This window comes from Anser anser, assembly GCF_964211835.1.
Source record: "Anser anser genome assembly, chromosome: 1".
Taxonomy (NCBI): Eukaryota; Metazoa; Chordata; class Aves; order Anseriformes; family Anatidae; genus Anser; species Anser anser.
The window spans coordinates 196,729,382-196,750,401 of record NC_139720.1 but is presented as its reverse complement, the minus strand read 5'-3'; the positions used below and the strand labels follow the sequence as shown (position 1 = coordinate 196,750,401).

The following is a 21,020-nucleotide window of genomic DNA, read 5'->3' as shown; positions in this document are numbered from 1 at the left end:
CTTGCTGTATGACTCCGAATAATATATTTTCAGATGTTACAAACAGTGTCATAAAAACACTGGAGGACTCTCTTCCCACTGGACAACATGCCACTTAAACCATTTATGTTTCTACCAGTTCTGGGTTAGATCATCGTTTCTTTGACCTGATCCTCTGGTTGCGAAGTTGCAGTAGTTGACCCATGGCTGCTGGACTTACAGAGGGGAGACCTGGGGACAGCTACACCCCACAGCCCGAGGTGCTTGCTGGTAAAGCCAAACAGAATATACTTTTCTCTGCTGTCTATGTCCTTTAGTGGCTGCTGTGTAGTCTGAGCCTCATTTTCAAATGGAAGTATCTGAATCAGATGAAAACCTTTCAATTAGTTAGCAACTAGTCCAAGGCTGCTCTGGAGTGCTCTGCTTTTATCTTTGTCCTTTTCCAAGGAAGGCTAGTTACTCTTCAACCTAGGGGATTAATTTTATTTCAGTTATTATGGTCTTCAACCCATCAGGGCTTTTTGGTCAGATTTTTTGTTGAATATGTGAAAATCTTTTCTGAATATGTGACTATGACGAATTTTCTATGTATAATCATTAAATATGATAATAACTGAAGTTATTAGCATAGCAAATACATTTTGAAAGAAAGATAAACTGGACAAAGTATACTTTCCCTTTCCTGCACTCTTTCGTGATAACCTGCCTGCTGGCCAGAATGCAGATTATTTGCCTCTTGCCAGGAACCTCCAGTGTATCCCATCAACCTTTTTTGTTCTCCTTCCTAATGAGCATGCTCCAAGGGGGCTCTGATGTGTTTTCACAGGTTTGCTTGACACTGATGCATTTGTCAGTGCCGTTTTTGAGAGGTGGTGGGATTACAGTCCTATTATCCCCTCCAGAAAATCCTGACCTTCATCAGACATATCCCTCACATGACCTCCCCCAAACCAGGCTTCTGGAATACAACTGGCAAAGGACCATGACGTGATATGGAGATAGAAAGAAGAGCTCTTTAGTTTTGCTACTATGAATACATCATATAAGCATTAGGAACTAGGGATGCTAATTAATCATCCAAACATTTTCATGCACCCATATTGCTGATTGACTGAAATAAATTTATAATTCACTGAAATCCCTTGACAGAAAGAAGGTGCTTGGTGCGTGAATAACAAGTGACGTGTCTTCTGTATATTAAAGCAGAGCTGGCTGAGTAATATAAAAGTGTATTAACCAGAAGCAAGTGATATTTTCTATTTGCATCAAAAATTCTGGTGTAGTTACCTCATTTTAATTTTTTTTTTTTACTAGATGTGTACTAGATGTCTAGAAAAGCGTGCATTATCTGTTCTGAGAGAAAAACAACAAAGAAACTGGTTTAGACCAACAAAACGTAGTGGTAAGGTAGCATTTGCAACAGCTGGAAGGAGATACAATGACGAGATGCTCAGCAGCTTTCAGGCAATGCAGAAACTACATGGTTTTGCTGTTTGTGTAGAAAGCAAGCACTACATAGCATATATGGCATTATAGTACTTAACATGGAAGACATACAAAGTAATGTCTTGAAACTTACAGACATTGGTGATGCATTTCAAGCAGAGAATCTGGCTTTATTGAAAGTGGCAATAAAATAATAAAATAAAATAAAATAAAATAAAATAAAATAAAATAAAATAAAATAAAATAAAATAATAAAAAAAATAAAATAACATAAAATAATAAAATAATAATAATTTCCCAGTGCTTTCTTGCTACCAATTCGCATTAAACTTTCTAAACATTATCACCAGGAAGACAAATGTAATCACTTTGGTGGAAAATACATTTAAGCATTGTTTTTGACGTTGTTTGTTGCTACTCTAGAGGTTGTTTTAGGTCCATTTAAAGTATGGAATCTTATTAAATTAGGACATTTTTACACACATCATTATTATCCTCATCCTAATGTCCCTTCTTTAGAATACGTGTAACCGAAGAACAATTAAAGGGCTGCATTCTCCGAACAGCAAAGAAAACACCTAAACAAAAGAAAAAAATCCCCATGCTTCATGACTGATGGTAAGTAGAGAACAAATTATCTATATTCTTGGAAGCTGAATTATTATTATTTTTTTCTGTAAGAGAGAGAGGCAAGATCAGCACAACTGCTCCTTTCCCAGATAACCTTCTGTACTTAAGTGACCAGGCAGTGACGAGTGTTTGGTGTTGAATTCCAAAGGGAGGAAGGAATAGGCACACTAGTGAATGTAGTTTCTGTGTTATAGGTGGTGGTGCAACTCCTTACCATAGGTGCACCATTCCTATTCATTGTTTTGCACCTGTACAGAGGTTCAGGCTGGTCCTTTCTTTCCACCCATCTTTCTCTATGCCTTAGACCAGCCTCTCCATTACTCAGGCTCACTGGTTTATGTAGAGGTGCTCCAAAGCTGTTCCTTGAAAAGACTCGGTTTAAGGAAATAGAAGCCACACCACCACTTTTTACAAGATAAAAATCAAAAAGAATGTTTTCCTTGGCTCTCTCATACAGATATTATTTTTGTTATTTTCCCATTTCTATAATCAGAAAAGGCATTATATGTGCTAAAGGTTGTAGGCCTTTTGGTGAGTTCCTTAAAGCAAAACAACCAAGGCAACATACAACAAATAATGAATAATACTGGACTGCAATTCATGTGGACAATTACACATAAATGCATTAAGGGAAATCATATCATTTTGCAGAGAGTTTTCAACAAGAAAAATAGGGAAAATACTTGGCTCAGTAAAGAAATTGCTTATCCAACTTTAGTAGTAACACATTTAAGAGATTAATTTCCTCTGCTGAAAGCTCTTCTGCAATGGTAGGTCTGTCCTTTTCCTCCCCTGTGAAATATGGAACTGTGTCTACAAAGATTTGTGAAAATAAACAGCTTTCTTTGCCAAGGAAAACATAAGTTGAAAGTGTCCTGTTTTATATTTATATGGATTATAATCCATCCCCTCCAGAAATGTGTAATTTGTTATCTTAAAGACATGTGAACTGTAAAGCTAGGTATTGCTCAAATGCATTGTTTAAATGGGACTTTCATCCATTATGTCACTTTAAGGCTTCTTGAGGGAGTTGGCTGTAAATTGCTATTGGCAAACCCTAAAAGATGGAAAGGAAAAAATGTGTTGTTTATTAAGTGTGGACTGTGTGTTTAGCCCTGCACAACAGAGAAACCAAACCATACTGTTCCCCAGGAGAGTTTCTCAGTTTATATTAGGTGATTTAATACAAGCACACAAATTTCTTGCAGAACAAGAATAGTCCTGGCTTCAACAACTTGTTAAAGTATAGGGTGCATGGTAGACATTCAATTCATAGTAGAACATCTTGGGAAGGTGTGGTGGGAAAATATATATTAAAGAGGGATTTCAAAGAGCAAAAGCATAAAGAGGAAAACAGATACAAAAATGGGTTGAAGACAAAGACTTCACCAAGGGAACACTTTTCAGGTACCTGAAAGGTGTTTTTTTTTTGTTTTTTTTTTTTAGTATTGAACTGTTTTTTAACAAGTGCAAACATTTCACATTCTTTCAAAACTCTGGTAGTAGCTTATGAGAAATCTCTGTGCTCTATGATTTACACAACTGTTATACTACTGAGCAAAGGTGTACAGATTAAAAATGCATATATTTGCATGGTTCTGAATTTATTTGCATATTTTAATCGGATGTTATTGCTCATTTACTGGATTTGAGCCTCTCTGTTTTCCAGGTCTGCAATACTTTCAGGATTCTTTACTTGCCTTTGTACACTCTGTATCTCCTTAATGCCTTGACCTTTCAGTCTTACCTTTATATACTCAGAAAGCAGAAGAAAAAAAATGTATTAAGTAAGGAAGAATTGATCTGGGGAAAGCAATGATTGAGCAGATGTGAGAAGAGACAGAGGATTTCCTATGCATTAGAGATTTTCCTTTCACTATTTAAATCCATTTTACATAGGACTGTCTGGCCCCTCCTTTACCCTGTCTACAACATACCTCTAAAACACATGGAATCTGATTCAAATCCTCCCATCATAATTTCAGATTTTGCTGTTCCGTTATGCTGATGCAGCACACAGACTCCCCCTCTCACTCAAAAACCTCCTCAAGCTTTCAGAGAACTTCTGCCCAACTATCAATATCTTTTTGGAGTTCCTTTTTGGAGTTCCTAATTTCATGAGGACTCTGTGGTCAAAAAAAATTCTAGACTGTCTTCAGCACTCAGGCCAGGGTAAGGGTTGACTTCTCAGGGACAGAAATAGAAGGTAAGCCAGCAGCCCATTAGCAGAGCTAATAGCATTTTGCTATAATTTCCAGAAGGAGGTAGAATGGTTGGCAGTCCAGGGAATCTGTGCTGGTCCATATAGATGCATGCCATAGGAAATGTTTTATCTGTTAGGAATACCTGGAGAAAGAGTAAATCTGAAATGCACATTTTATAGTCTCTGTGGCTTTAATGCTATTTCTTATGTGGTAGAATTTCTGTGATAAATTCATTCCTCATAAAAATGTGCAGACAAGATATGGCAGGCCAAAAGTTTAAGGATCTTGTTTGTTTCCTACTTTTGCTGGTAAGTGGAGTGAAAACAAAAGGAGTTTATGATTTCAGGTACTACTTTGCACTGTACAGAGTAGCTACAAACCTTTGCATTAAAAATAACAAATAGAGAAGGGCTGAGTCTGCATTACAATCTCATCAGCTTTAGATTTAAAAGGGAAAGACAAGATGAAAAAGAAAAGCCTTTTGCCCTGTCTGCACTGTTTCTGCCTAAACAATTTCTGTCTCCTTGATCTCTACAGATTTCGTGTTTAGACTGAGGATTTATCTAAGTAAAAAAAAAAAAAAAAAAGAGAGAGAGAGAGAGGGAGATATATCAAAATCACATCTATTATGGTAGGTAGGATGATCTAGCCACATTGAGGATGTGCAATCTCCGATGAGCTTTGGTGACTTTCTGTTATATAATATTGTGTTGTGCTAGACAGTGATGATAGTTGGGAGGCTAAAAGCTATATCTATCTATTTTGGTGCCTAGGTGCCATAGCATATTTCATCAATATTGCATAGTATCAGTGCTGAAGAAACATAATCATTGGTCTTGCATTTCTGATTTTTCTACAGCCACAGAAAGCAACCCCAATATTGAGGTCCAGTGCTCTATATGAGACAGTCAGGTGTGATGGAACCTGGAGAGAGAAGTTAAAAGGAAAAAGAATAGCTGAAAACTAGGGATGCAGTTACTGCATGCTAGTCACTGATCATCAGCTAATTGGTATGCTTAGTTTGGCCTTTGTTGGGCTGTTTTCATTTATAACCATGACCAAGTTATGGAATAGGGATAGGATGGCTTGAAATTAGTTATAATTCTAGTGCAGAACAAAGTCTGTAATTTGTAACATAACTTTCTGAAAGTATGTAAGAAAGTGTTTTTGTTGTTGTTGTTGTTGTTTTGTTTGTTTGTTTGTTTGTTTTAAAAAAAGCAGCCCACTGAGAATAAATATTGGCTCCTCTAATTTCTGAGAAATGCAGGTTCAAGCAACCAGCACTTCCAGTGCCAGTACAGGGCCTTAGAAATGTCACCTTCTGTAAATGCGCTCTCCTGGCAGACCTTGGAAACCTCTTCCTTGCTGACATATGGAAAAAAAAAAAAAAAAAAAAAAAAGTTAAGTTAAGCTACCTGAATTTGCTAGATAGTTTTAGATTGGATGAGAGAAAACAGAATATTCAAAAATGTCCCAGAGAAAACATGAACCCCATTTTATCCACAGTCCTGCTAATCAGAGTATTAATATGGGATATCGGAAGCTCTGACTGAATTCAGTACTCTTCTGGAAAGGATTTTAATCCACAATAGAACTTTATTGTCCTATTATTTATTGTAGGGTACTCTGAACTGGAAAAGTGTTCTTAATCTTAACTAAGGTATTTCCTTTTATATAAACAATTAAGCATGGCAGGAAAGAGGTTTTCCACCTCCTGGTAGTGCATGAGTACCTTTCCCTTCCTCCTGTTAGCTGCATCATGATATTCTTAATTTGCTTTTGTTATTTCTTCCCTGCTCCCTATTCTTAACAGTTCTCTAACTGGGGGACTCAAGGGGCACTGCTACTTCTGGCCAGGAAAGACTTCCTGGAGAAGGACAATTTTGTACCCTCCCCTCAGGCTGTCCTTAGGGACATAATGAACCATTTCAGTTGTAACTAAGAAGCTCCTGCATTTCAAATATTTGTATTTATTCTCACGTGAAATCCATCAGTGCTATCATCTCAAAGATGTGAAGGTTTATTAGCTGAAATATTTAGAGTACTTATTCCCAAACTAGACTACTATTAAGTGTCTAGATAATGACACACTTGAGCACATCAATCACCTAGTTATAGAGTAAGCACTGCCATCACATTGTTAAGACTTCCATTACCCTGAGTGAAATGGAGACACAATGTCTGTATGTCCTTTCTTCTTAGCATTTTTAAGGATAGTTATGGAGTTGTGAGTCAATTCCAAGAGGGACAATATAGCTGTATTAATATTTCTGGGTCAGCTCAAACTCATCTTCTATCTAAACTCTGATCTTCCTCAGAAAGGTTGTGATTTTGCACTCATTAAATGAGAACCAGGTGAGGAGTTAATTACATGAGTTTTCTTTGATAAAGTCTGCTCATATTCACAGTTTCGTGGAGCATACTTGAACAGTTTTTTTTCTCCTCTTGGATTCCAATTTATTTATCTAAAGTTAAAGCTCCCAAGCCAAGGAAAACAAACTTTATGTTGATTTCTAATCAATATTTTCCTTGCATCCCTGCAACCAACAGCACAGGGTGCCAATGTCATATTCAAGATAAATGGGCTTTGGAAATGCACTTTCCCTATATAATTGAAAACAGAGCTCTACATTAAAAAAGCATTTGCTTTTCAATGTTCTCTTGTATAGGGGAAATTGTCTGACAGAATGACTGTATGTGTGCATTTCACAGAGGTAAGGTACCTTTCTGATCTCTCCCCAGGTGTGGCTCCCTTCCTTCCAGCTCTCTCTGAAAGAGTAATATGCTGTATTCTTCCTGTTCTTCCAAAACAGGAAGTCCAATACTTGTTATTTTCCATTTTTCATTTCATCCAGAACTTTAATTTTAAAATGAATATCTTAAGAAAAGTTAGAAAAAATTATTTCCAGAAAATAATTTTAATAATTTTCTCTATTGGAAGCCATTGGGAAAGTGAATAGGCTTTAAAGTTTTCATTATTTTATTTTATTTTATTTTATTTTATTTTATTTTATTTTATTTTATTTTATTTTATTGTTTTTATTATTTTATTTTTTAATGTACTTTCTTATAAGGAACTATTTCAGATTGTTCATAACACTGATATGTATGACTTAGCTTCCATATAGTTCAAATGTATTTTACTTCAGTGCTTGGATGCTCTGCATGATTTCTGTTCAAATACTGTGTAGGTATTAGTTTTAGATCCAAAAGTACTGTTTTAAATATAAATAGTAAAATATGAATTTAGATGTTTCTGTTACTGAAAAAAAAAATAATACAGAAAACTTTGTATTTCCAAAAATTATTCTATGAATTTTATGCATTTCTTTTTTGAAAGAAAATGAATATACTAAAAGTATGACTAATATTCTAAGTTGTGACATGTTGTTTCTCTTCATTGTATTTATGAGAGTAATCTTTCGAATAACAGAAGGCTATAAACTGGCTACCTGAGGCTGTTTCTGTCAAGGAGAGTCTTGACAGCTGTGGGAAAAAGGAAATATTGTTGCACAAACATTTTCAATAGTTTCCTTTCTTTGGCTGTGTAAACCTTAACTCCAAAACTTGCCTTATGACTCTTTTCATGCTAGACCACAGCAAAGTAGAAAAATAATGGTGGCAAAAAGAGATGTTGCTAGCTGAAGATCAGATCAGATAAAGACAGAAGCAATATCTTGGGTTAAAGAAATAGATTGTCATCAGATTTTATGTCCACTCCCTTGGCTAAGCATCTTTTTGCTCTGATTGTTGCTGGAAATCTTATTAATCTCACACAGTCTCTGTAGGTTCATATACTGGCAGTAGGAAAGAAAAAAAAAAAAAAGTTCATTGGATTTTGGCAAAGTCCTTTGTTTGGAATTACTGTTGATCTCTGTTCAGATCTCTGGTATTTAGCATGCTATCATCTGATTGGGAGCACATCCTTGGAGTCTGCAGTCACTTCAAATAATTTCTGGGCTTTGGCTTTAATACATCATTTATTTCAGTTCTGTCTGTCATTAAACAAATTAAGTTGTAAACATTTCTGGTTAAAATTCTGGGACTGGGGCATCTCAATTTGCTATCTGCACCTCAATTTTAAAATTATCTTCTTGTTATTCCAATCACTACAGCCTACAGAAACAGCTCAGGATGCTGGATTTTTGTGGTTTCATGTTAGATAAGAGGTTTCAGTTTTAAGACTTCCTCCATAGGAATTACTCTTCATGTTTTAGAAGGGGAAATTAGAATATTCTTAGACTCTTGACAAACCATCATTAAATATTAAATGAACATTAATTGAAGAGTTGTCTGTGTCCTTTTAGTCTAGGTCTTGAAAAAGGTAATTCAACAGATCAAGTTCCATCCCAAATCCACAAGCTTTCTTCCCTTACGCAGAAGCTTGGATACCACAACACTGAGCAGTAAATACAAATATCAGTCTTCTCTACCAGTTCTTCAGGGTTAGTGGACATGTAAGTGAAATATTTTCCTGTCCTCTACAGGTGCAGAAGCATTTGTTACATGAAAGAACAGCATACCTATGGAAGGGGACCCTATTCTTTCCTCTGCTGTTCTGTCTGGATGGTGATTTTGAGGTAAGCCAAATAAACAGCAATGACAGCTAAACCATGAATTGGCAGGTGCACCTGCCAAGCAAAACAGCATGGTGCTGGTTTCTCCTATAATCGCCTGGTAGAGAAAATATAATTTAATCCTAACCCATCGGCTTTGCCAGCATACTTGGAGTGAAACTTAAATGAAAATCATATTACATATGATGCGCATTGTAGTGTCCAAGTTCCTAAGCCTCTCAAAGAAATAAACTAATCTTCATTTTCACTGTTCTTGAGTAACAATTCTCCATTTCTTCTGCTCTGGAGTTTAACTTCACCACTATTTAAATTATCCAGATCTTCTTGTTTTATGAGCTTTTCTTTTTCTGAAAAACCTCAGTTCACATGTACTAAGAACTGAATTATCATTCTTACTATTCTGATTACGGCCTACTGTGGCTCATTTTCAGTACAAGGTTTGGTTTTGAACTTTAAGTAGTCCTTCAAGTTCAACCACTCTCCCATACTTTGATTTAGATATTAAGAAATCGCTCCCATATCAAAGAAGAATATCGCTCCCCTATTAAGAGCTTGAGTAATTTTAAGTTTTTATCTCAAATGCATTAACAATACACAAAACAAGAAACGTGATTTGATTGACAAGATGTTTTAGTTGGAAAAGTATTAAATGTAAACATGATAAATGAACAAGTATGACATGGAGATCACAGGAGAAAAAGAACTAAAGAATGACGTGAGATTTTTTACAAAATTGCTTTTCTGATAAAGCCACATTTTAAGTTGAATGATTAACACTTACTCAGCAGATCACCATGCACTGACCTTGGCAATATCGCTGGGGTCAGATTTGCATACATATTCACATGCATGGATAATTCTCAAATTTTCCATTACATTAGGCACAAACAAGTTTCTTTTCTCTATCATTATGCATGAATGTCTTCTCTTTCCACCATATTCCTCTTGAAATGAAAATAGCAGGTTCCCCCTTAGAGTAACTCATCATGCTGGTATTGTTGTTATTGCATTATAGCTGTCTTCCTTAAAAGTCTTGTGCCACATTAAGCCTGGTTTTCATTTCCTTTCTTCTGTAGCTATTAAGTAATGGGAAAGCAGTGGTCAGCCATGCTTGGGATGTGGTACCACATGCTTTTGGATCATTACCATTGATAAATACCATGTAACTCTAAGAGCTTGATATAGCCTGTCCTGTTAACGGGTATTACCTACTAAAACTAATAGTTGGACCAAAACAGCAAGGGAGGAAAGGCTGGATCCCTTCTACAAAAATAAGGTGGGAGATGGGGTGCAATATCTTTGTTCTTTTCGTACTCAGCACTTAGAACATCATGGGGATACCACAACAAGTGGCTTATAGGCAAAAATCCTCGTTCTCTTAATGCATTCAATAACTTTTTGAAGGTTACTTAGTTCTTTAGCATGGCCACTTACTAGAATTGCACAGAAGATGAAAGTTGCACTTCTTGAAGGGTTTAAGATACGGATTTGCTTCAGATCTAAATGAAACTTGATCATTTGCAAATTACTTATAAAGAAAGTAATTGTCATATTAGAGTAGTTTGAATTTTATTTTCATTATAATGTTATATTATTTACACAAACTATGCAAAATCACCTGCAGTTTTTTAATGAAATATTGTTTCACTAGTAAAAAATTTAAATATTTCACTCTAAAATCTACCAAAGTGGAACTAAAACCTGGAGTATGATTCAGATGACCAGTCAATAAGTGTCTACCATAGCTGAACTCAGAGGCTCTGATGAGAGTATCGATGTAACACTTGTTTATGGGTAAAGATTAGACACTCAAAATTTGATGTGCTTCCCTACACACAGGAATTTAACACCATGTGAAATGCCTTAACACATTCTACCTGACTTTTTGGCCACCACAGGATGACACAATCCTTCAATAAACCTCATATCATATATCAAGAGCAACAAGAAAGGCTTCTATAGGTACATTAGTGATAAAAGGAAGACTGAGAAAATTGTGGCCCTCTCTGGAAGAAAACAGGAGACCTGGTTACTCGGGATATGGAGAATGCTGAGGTACTCAATGATGTTTTTGCCTCACTCTTCACCAGGGAGAGCTCCAGCCACATAGCCCAGGCCCCAGGAAGTAAAGAGAGAATGAAGAACTGCATACTGTAGGAGAATCATAGAACCCTTCGGATTGGAAAAGACCTCTAAGATCATCTAGTCCAACCTTTAACCTAGTACTAAAGTCCACCACTAAACCACACTACTAAGTTGTCAATCTACACGCTCCTTGAAGACCTCCAGGGATAGTGACTCAACCACTTCCCTTGGCAGCCTATTCCAATGCTGCACAACCATTTCAGTAAAGAAATTTCTTCTAATATCCAATTTAAACCTCCCCTGGAGCAACTTGAGGCCATTTCCCCTCATCTTATCACTTAGTGCTTGGGAGGAGAGCCCAATCCCCATCTCACTACAACCTCCTTTAAGGTAATTTTAAAGTACAGTAAGGTCTCCTCTGAGCCTTCTTTTCTCCAAGCAAAACAACACCAGTTCCCTCAGCCACTCCTCATAAGGCTTGTTCTCTAGACCCCTCACCAGCTTTGTTGTCCTTTGGACACATTCCAGCACGTTGATATCCTTCTTGTACTGAGGGGCTCAAAACTGAACACAGTACTCGAGGTTTGGCCTCACCAGAGACGAGTACAGGGGGACAATCACTTCCCTTGACTGCTGGCCACTCTATTTCTGATACAAGCCAGCATGCTGTTGGCCTTCTTGGCCACCTGAGCACACTGGTGGCTCATATTCAGACAGCTACTGACAAATATCCCCAGGTCCCTTTCTGGTGGGCATCTTTCCAGCCACTCTTCCCCCAGCCTGTAGCGTTGCATGGGGTTGTTGTGCCCCAATAACATTTGCAGGACCTGACACTTAGCCTTGTTGAACCTCATACAGTTGGCCTTGGCCCATCTGCCCTCTGCAAAGCCCTCCTACCCTCAAGCAGACAAACAGTTGTGCCTAACTTGGTGTCATCTGCAAACTTACTGAGGGTGCACTCGATCCCCTCATCCAGATCGTTGATAAGGATAGTGAAGATAAATGACCCCAGTGCTGAGCCCTGGGAGACACCATTAGCGACCAGCCTCCAGTTGCATTTAACTCCATTCACCACGACTCTTTGGCCACCCAGCCACTCATTCAGGTTGCTCATTCAGGTTTCCACTCATTCAGGTTTCTTAAAGAGCCATTCCAACCTGGTCTTAAACACTTTCAAAGACGGTGCATCCACAACTTCTCTAGACAACCTGTTCCAGTGCCTCACCACCCTCATAGTCAAGAAATTATTCCAAATATCTAATACAAATTTCTCCTCTTTTAGCTTAAAATGATTACCCCTTGTCCTATCACTCCACTCCCTGACAAAGAGTCCCTTCCTAGCTTTGCTGTAGGCCCCCTTTAGATACCGGAAGGTGTCCCCGGAGCCTTTTCTTCTCCAGGCTGAACAACTCCAACTCCCTCAGCCTGTCTTCACAGGAAAGGTGCTCCATCTCTCTTATCAATGTCGTGGTCCTCCTCCGGACTTGCTCCAACGTGTTCATGTTCTTATGCTGGGGTCCCAGATTTTAACACAGCAGTCCAGGTAAGATCTCATAAGACTAGAGCAGAGGGGGAGAATCACCTCCTTCACCCTGCTGGCCATGCTTCTTTTGATGCAGCCCAGAATACAGTTGGCTTTCTGGGCTGCAAGTGCACATTGTTGGCTCAGGTTGAGTTTTTCATCCACAAACACTCCCAAGCCCTTCTCCTCAGGGCTGCTCTCAATCCATTCTCCACCCAGCCTGTATTCATATTTCATATTGCCCTGAATCAATTGGCCTTGTTCAACTTCATGAGGTTCACACATGCCCACCTCTCAAGCCTGTCCAGGTCCCTCCAGCATGACAACGGCACCACACAGCTTGGTGTCATTGGCAAACACGCAGAGGATGAACTCGACCCCACTGTCCACATCACTGACAAAGAGCACCAGTCCTGATATTGACCCCTGAGGAGTATCTCTTGTTACTGATCTCCACTTGGACATTGAGCCAGTGACCACAACTCATCTATTTCCTATCATGTGTGTGATTTTTAAACAGTTAACTTGAAGGATAAGGTTTGTTTAAGCTTTGAAGAAAGCTTGGAGGAGGGATCAGGGGAAGGAGGTCACCCACTATGCCAAATTATGGACTTGAGATACAACTATATATAAGCATATAGTTTTACCAATGTGTCTGTCATACAGAGACAGCATCACTGCTACTACCAATAGCTGCACAGATCAAAGCTGGCAGATGTGTCTTTGAGTGTTTCTTTTATCTTCTTTATAGAAGAACATCAGTGTCCTCTCTGGTCCAGCGGAAATACTGTAACACCACCAAAACAATTGTAGAGCAAGAATAAAAATCAGAAAAACAAGTTTATGTTCAAGCCAGGAGCAGAGCAATGAAGTCAGGTTCTGATTTGCCTTTAGGGGATTAAAGTTTGATCTTTAAAACTCAGAATTTTGTTTGTCCCTTGAAAACCAATTTGTTTCATTGCTTTTTAAGTCCTACAGCTGCACAAACTCTGAAGTCTTGTCATGTTACGGGGTCACACTTGCTTTGAACTGAACTGCATTTGGTCTGTAGATACTCTGCTGCACGCTTACAAAGAAAAATGCAGGGTCCAGAAGTTAAATTTAAAATATACAGGAGAGAGGTCTCCCATATAATTGTTTTTTGTTTGTTAAGTAACAGATTCACAGAACTGGAAAGATACACTACTCCAAATTTTCTTCTTGTTGCCCTGGTTTTATCTGGGATAGATTTAATTTTATTCCTAGTAGCTAGTATGGTGCTGTCTTTTTGGATTTAGGTTGAGAATAACGTTGAGGACACACCGATATTTTAGTTGTTGCAGAGCAGCGCTCACACAGAGCCAAGGACTTTTAAGCTCCTCATGCTGCCCTGCCAGTGAGGTACTTGAGAGTGCACAAGATGCTGGGAAGGGACACATCCAGGGCAGATGACCCAGACTGACCAAAGGGATGTCACATGCCACATGGCATCATGCTGAGCAATAAAACTGGGGGGGGTTTGGGGGCAAGGGGCACTGCCAGTGCTCCAGGTTGGGCTGGGCATTGTTTGGTGGTGAGCAATTTCATTGTACATCACTTGTTTTGTATATTCTTTTATCATTACTATAAATATTATTTTCCATTCCCTTTCTGTCCTATTAAGCTGTCTTTATCTTAACCCATGAGTTTTACCTGTTTTTTCTGATTCTCTCCCCCATTACTTTGGGGGTGAGGGGAGGGAGGGCGGTGAGCAAATGGCTTAGCTGCCTGCCAGGTTAAACGATAACACTTGAGTAAATTGATGCAATTCTAATATAACTTGTGGAGAGGTATCAAATAAAAGAAAAAGATATAATGGTAGGCAATGTCCTTCTATAAAAGGTAGTTAGTCTATTAATTCCATCATATCATGGATTAATCTTTGAGGGTAATACAGTAATTGAGGCAATACTATAATTCATAATATATTTCTCTCATGTATGGAATTACACTTGTGAATGAACAGAATTGGAAAGCTGTTGCTACATTTTATTGAATGTCCCCACACTGGAGCAAGATACAGAACAAAAAGTTTCATATTACAGCTAAAAGATAAAAACAATTGTAGATCAGTTACAAAAAGGAAAGGGAGCTATGAGTGAACGAGGCAGAGAAAACATTAAATTACTTTGTCTCAATTTCAAAACAAAATATTGACTTTAAACAGATCTTTAATGACATTAATTTCAAAAGTAAGTTGTACAAAAATCTAGGCCAAATATGTTTTAGATGAGATAGAGGTATCCAAGTAGGAAAGTCCTGAGTTGCCTTAGGGCTTTAAAGGAACTAAACAATGTAATAACTGAATCACTAGCAATTATGTTTAAAGATTTTGAAGGACTGAATAACAAACATATCATTTATCCTTAAAAGGGAAAGTATGGAGGACTTGGAAAATTATAGCTCACAGCACTTAAATTTAATCCCTGGAACAAATCATTAAGCAATCAGTTTAAGTATCTAGGAGTAGGTATCTAAGTTGGTGATAGAAACTATCCAACATTGATTCTTTAAGAATAAATCAATCTTGTATTTTTTTTTGTGTATTTGTGTGGGCTTTTATTTTATTTTGTTTTGTTTTGCTTTGCATTGGTTTTGATAACACAACCTATTTAAAGGAGAAGGGAAAGGTAGTAAATGTAACAGTTATCACAGAATCACAGAATCACAGAATCGTCTAGGTTGGAAGAGACCTCCAAGATCATCTAGTCCAACCTCAGCCCTAACACTAACAAGTCCTACACTAAACCATATCACTAAGGGCTACATCTAAACGTCTTTTAAAGACCTCCAGGGATGGCGACTCAACCACCTCCCTGGGAGGTTATGTTACAGTAATGCAGCATTCAGTATGAATTATAGCACTGCCTCAAATAATATTCTCTTAAGTATACCAGAGGAGCATGGTGAAGAAAAAATCCTCAACAGGTAGGTATGCAGTTGGCCAGAAAAAACAAAAGAAACAAACAACAAAAAAACACTGTGAACATGTACTTATCAATGGCTCATCATCAACATTGGAACTTACACCTTATTACTTCCACCTACCTTTTATTCAAAATCTGATGGCTTTATTTGCAAGAGGTTTTATGGTCTAATTTAAATCACAGTTGACACGAAAAAGATCGCAAGGTACATTGGGGTAGAAAAAAAGTGAGGGTTCATAATGTTTGTTGTTGTGATTATCCAGTCCTGCATTATACTTATGTTGCAATCTGCTTCTGTAGCCCTTCATGAAATCCATCCATTATAAACAGAGCAAAACAATTTCTTTACTAGATCCAGAAAAAAAAAATATATATATATATTACTGGTTTTATTTTTTTCCAGAAATACTAAGAGCTAATATAACAACAACAATTCTGAAAAACTTTTACAACATTCAGATAAAGTCAATTCACAGAACCACAGAATGGTTGAGGTTGGAAGGGACCTCTGGGTCCACCTGGTCCAACCCCTGCTCAAGCAGGGAACCCCAGAGCAGGCTGCCCAGGACCATGTCCAGGAGGCTTTTAAAGATCTCCAAGGAGGGAGACTCCACAGCCTCTTTGGGCAACCTGTTCCAGTGAATCCTACAATCATTAATACAAATAATAAATTTTGAATAATCAATAAATAAACATCAAATAATTACACAAAAATCATTAACATAAAGTAGAAGTTGTCCCAGAATTTCAAAAGTTCTGAAGTGTGTGATTCTGTGACCGCTTATTTTTTCATCAACTTATTTTAAGCTTTTTCAGTTAAAAAGCTTGAGATGGAACTTACCAGCTTTTAGAAGAAAGCAGTTCTGATTTACCAGGTTCTCTGGATATGTTACATTTCCAGTCACTGAAATATCCCTACAAACAATCATTGCAATTGATTGTGATCCATACAAAACAGGATGCAGATATGACAGATAAGGTAGATGTGAGGACCTTTGTGGGTCATTGATAGATCAATGAGTATATCAGACCTGGCATTTAGGGGGGGCAATATTATTGTGAGACACAGCGCAATGGATCAGATGCTTAGTCTATGGAAGGTCAAATTTTATCCTGATTGCTAAGGGGTAGATCACAAGTGGGCACATCATTGTCAACTGAAGCAGGATCCAGGGTTAGGGCAGGGAAGGGAAGGTGAGACTCGTACATCTTGTAATGGTCATTAAATTGTACCATTGCATTGTAATATCCTGACACTTCATCATTCTTGATGTAGAATTAATTGTTGGAAAAGCTTCTACCCTAAGGAGGGGAAAAAAAAAAAAAAGTACAAAGACCAATTCTGAAGCTCAGATCCATATGAGTATTTAAGTGCTTAATTTCCAATAAATCAATTGTTATTAGGTTTTAATTAAGATGAAGAATTTGAAGGAATCTATGGTTCCTGGGATTCAAGTATTTCAAACAAACCATGAAGACATGGGACTGCCCTCTTAGCTGTAAGTTTTAGTGTCTGAGGACAGCAAAGTCTTTTTGTGAATCTATTGTTTTAATTTTCCTTTTAGTTTTGGTTCTTCAAAATCTGCCAAGCCATGTTTCTTCACAAGCAATATCAGCAAAGTTTGAATCTGTGCTGATACATCATGCTTTCTTGTCTTAGCACATATGAAAATGACAAGATGTGACAGATGGGATTGGAATTGTTGTTATAATTTTTATTCATCTGGGAATGATTTGGCAGATTCATGACACTTATTCACCCCTTCCTCATTCCCGTTGTCAGTTTATGACCATTCCAATCTGACACATTTTCTTACTCAGGCCCTGTCTCCTCATGCACGGTGCTTCAGCATGGAGAGAAAAGCATCCACTCATTCACCAAAGCAGTACACCTAGTCTCAATTCCCATGTGTTTTAGAGGCAATCTTTGCAGTCTGCTTCTGCTTTTAATCTGCTGGGGACCTCTCCACCACTCTGCATGCCCACTGAGCAGCAACAAGTATAAACTCATGTCTAACCTGGTAAAATTGACTTTGGGTCCTCTGTGAAAAACAAAACAAAACAAAACAAACAAACAAACAAACAAACAGAAACAGTCTATCCCCGCCATTCCAGTTTTGAAAGAGAAAGTAATTTCTACTCTTGAAGTCTCATTGTTTTGTTTCTATAGAAGACCACAAAAAATCACTCCCACTCTGATATCATGGCTGGGAACTGCTGAGCTGTATCACAGCAAGAGCTTCTTCTGGCAGAGCTAGGTATAGGCATTTTGCCCATAGCTCATCATATCCATTATTTGCTGTCCCTCCATAACCTCGGATAACACATAATTGTCCTCCGTCCTAATTCTACAGTGTGGTGGTTTTACTCAGGTGGACAGCCGAGCTCCACCACAGCTGCTCTCTCACTCCCCCTCCTCAAAGGGAAAGGGGTAGGAAATACAACGCAAAGGGCTCAAGGGTTGAGATAAGGACGGGAAGATCGCTCAAAAATTATTGTCAAAGGCAAAACAGGCTCAGAATAGGGAGACAGTCAAATTTATTCCTATTAATAACAAGCTAGAGAAGTGAGAAACAAAGAAAAGAAACCAAAAACTCTTTCCCCACATCCACCCTCTTCCACCTCTTCCCCCCCGCACAGTGCAGGGGAAGTGGGGAATGGGGGTTGTGGTCAGTCCATGACACTTCGTCTCCGCCGCTACTTCTCAGTCACTCTCTGCCCCTGCTCCCCGTGGGGTCCCTCCCACGGGATGCCGTCCTTCCCGAACTGAGCCTGGGGGGCTGCCCACAGGCTGCAGCTCTTCCAGAACTGCTCCCACACGGCTCCGTACCACGGGGTCCATCCCCCAGGAGCAAACTGCTCCAGCACGGGTCCCCCACGGGCGGCAGCTCCCCCCAGACCCCTGCTCCTGCGTGGGCTCCTCTCCACGGGCTGCAGCTCCGGCCCGGGGCCTGCTCCTGCGGGGGCTCTCCATGGGCCGCAGCCTCCTCCAGGCCACATCCACCTGCTCCACCGGGGGCTCCTCCACGGGCTGCAGCGTGGAGATCTGCTCCGTGTGGGACCCGTGGGCTGCAGGGGGACAGCCTGCTCCACCAGGGGCCTCTCCACGGGCCGCAGGGGAACTTGTGCTGCGTGCCTGGAGCACCTCCTGCCCTCCTGCTGCACTCACCTTGGGGGCTTCAGGGCTGCTTCTCACTTCTCTCTCTCTCCCAGCTGCTGTTGCACAGCAGATTTTTTTCTCTTTCTTAAATATGCTCTCACAGAGGCACAAACAGCATCGCTTAATTGCCTAGCTCTTGCCAGCAACAGGGCCCTTATCTAACATTGGGCAGCTTCTGTATTCGTCTCGCAGAAGCCACCCCTATGGCTCCCCACTACCAAAACCTTGCCATGTAAACCTACTACATACTGAAAGAGGAAACTCTTCCAGAGTCTCTATTTTTTTCACTCTTCTCAGTCAAGAAACTATGATGTCAAAAAAAGTTTATATTTCTACAACTTCACATTGGCTATTTTAAACTTTTCAAAAATCTGCATTTTTATTTAGCTTTCCATACATAGTATTTTCATGTCCACATCTAGAGTGCTGGCAGTATGTTATCAATACATTATCCTTTTTGCCTACAATAAATTAAAATGCAGTACCTTGATGACTGTGTAACTTACTACTTTATGATAATGTTTTTATATATAAATTCACTTACACCAACATGTTATTTTTTGTTTGTTTAAGAACAGAAATCTAAAGATATTTCAGAATCTGAATTGAACATTGGTTTTATATGAAATATACATGCTCATGCTTTGCTCTCAACCTCCTTTGATATTTCATGGTTGAAGTTATATATATGGCTTCATAAGCCATATATACTTCATAAAGTCTCAACTGAAGTTAGCAAATAGGAAATTCAGAGTGACAGGGATCAATTGTAATAGCCTATGAAGCCAAGGTATAGGCATCAGAAGTTGTGATGTGTTGAGGTTTTTAATTTAATTAGTTATAACAGCATCAGTTGGCCATCAACCTTGGATTAGACTACGGATTTCTGAGTTGACTCCTGTAATATCTTGATCTTGAAAGAATTTATACATATGTATATATTCCTGTCTGAGGCTAATTTCTATGATTCCACTGGTAATGTTCACTCAAATAAAATTAAGCATATGCCAGAATGTTTTAGGGAATCTTACATGGGAAATACAACAATTACGATCCCAATAGAAAAATTAATATAACTATATTGCATATACTGTATATATTTATGATATTGCATCCATTCAACATCATAAAACACGTTATACTAAACAGTTTACAAGAAAAAATGAGCACAAAGAATACTCTATAGCTTGCAGTTTTTTAGCATTCCTGTTTTTCATGGCAGATTTTCTTAAGGGATTCTGAAGAATTTTGCTATGTATGTTTCAATGAGACATTTTTGTTTTTTATTATGCAAACAGTCAAAGTGGAAACAGCTTGTGTCAGCTGTGCCAAACTGTGCATGGAGAATGAGAAATAATGCTACAAAATTGTGGAGTGGTCCATATAATTTCACAGTGATTCTACAGTAAAAACAATAGTATATGTAGAGGTGATGATACATCTGTGGAAGTATAAATGGAGACTAATAATAGTAATATCATTCAGAAAAAAAAAAAAAAGTGGGATGGCTTTAAGTATAGGAATCACAGAAATTGAACAAAATATCAGTTTGAAGTATAGGCATTATGTACTTCCAAATTCAAAAGTTTGGAATATAAACTCATAATTCATCAAGTGCAAGTCAGAGGAGAAAAAAAACTCACACACACACAAGCACACTAACAATCACAAGACTGAGCCATCCATTTAAGACTGAAAAAAACATTGTAGGATGTGTCAGCTGAGGAATTTGTAGCTGAGATACAAAAATAATCATGTCATAGTGGTAGTGCTTTCTTAAGAATATAGTGAAATTTTAGTCACCCTGTTCAAGGAAAAAAAAAAATATATTAGGAGCAGTGGACCAGAGAACTGTCAGATTGTCAGCAGAACTGAGCTGTTTTCTTAAAAAAAAAAAAAAAAAAAAAAAAGGTATAAAACCATTCTTTTAAATGTATCATAATGTACTAGCATGGGGAAGAGGTATATAAACTCAACAATAATTTACAACAAAATGAATTGATTTGGACTGGAAAACAACAACAACAACAACAAAATAGAAACCAGAAATTACAATGGTATAGGTGTGAAAAGACGAGGAAAAAAAAAATGAGTATTTGAATAGGACTGGAAACCAAAACCCTATCAGTTCACAATAGCAGGAATTTAAGGAAAAAACTGCAGTGTCAGAGATTTAAACCTTATGACAAAAGATACTGGCTGTAGTTGGACATGATTTCTGTAGTCCTTAAAAAGGTGAGAAGGTAAGCCCATGCCTATGTAGCAAGTGAAGCAGTTTTCATGCACTCTTTCCAATATCCACATGCAGATTTAAATTTCAGACTTTTTTCTGACTGTAAACTTTTTGGTAAGTAAAATGTGATCCTTCTGAAAAAAAAAAAAATCAAACCTGTAGCTAGCAGAAACAGATTTTTTTTTTCTTTCAGTTTCAATATATATTTTTATATAAAGCCCATGAATAAAATAGTTTTA

The 21,020-nt window shown here is 38.1% G+C and overlaps 1 protein-coding gene and 1 long non-coding RNA gene across 3 annotated transcripts in view; both read left to right on the top strand.

The window, feature by feature from the left end:
• Window positions 1–21,020, top strand: part of LOC310892852 (uncharacterized protein) — a 228,173-nt gene that overhangs the window by 86,846 nt on the left and 120,307 nt on the right. The window lies entirely within an intron of this gene.
• LOC310884673 overlaps window positions 1–21,020 on the top strand; it is a 31,243-nt gene that overhangs the window by 4,400 nt on the left and 5,823 nt on the right. Inside the window, exons 2-4 of one of the 2 annotated variants that reach the window (XR_014574323.1) lie at window positions 119–249; window positions 1,945–2,043; window positions 8,747–8,839. This is a non-coding gene — a long non-coding RNA (uncharacterized lncRNA). Of the gene's footprint in view, window positions 1–118; window positions 250–1,944; window positions 2,044–8,746; window positions 11,375–21,020 lie in introns of those variants that run through there. The other variant, XR_014574324.1, reaches the window with a different exon arrangement.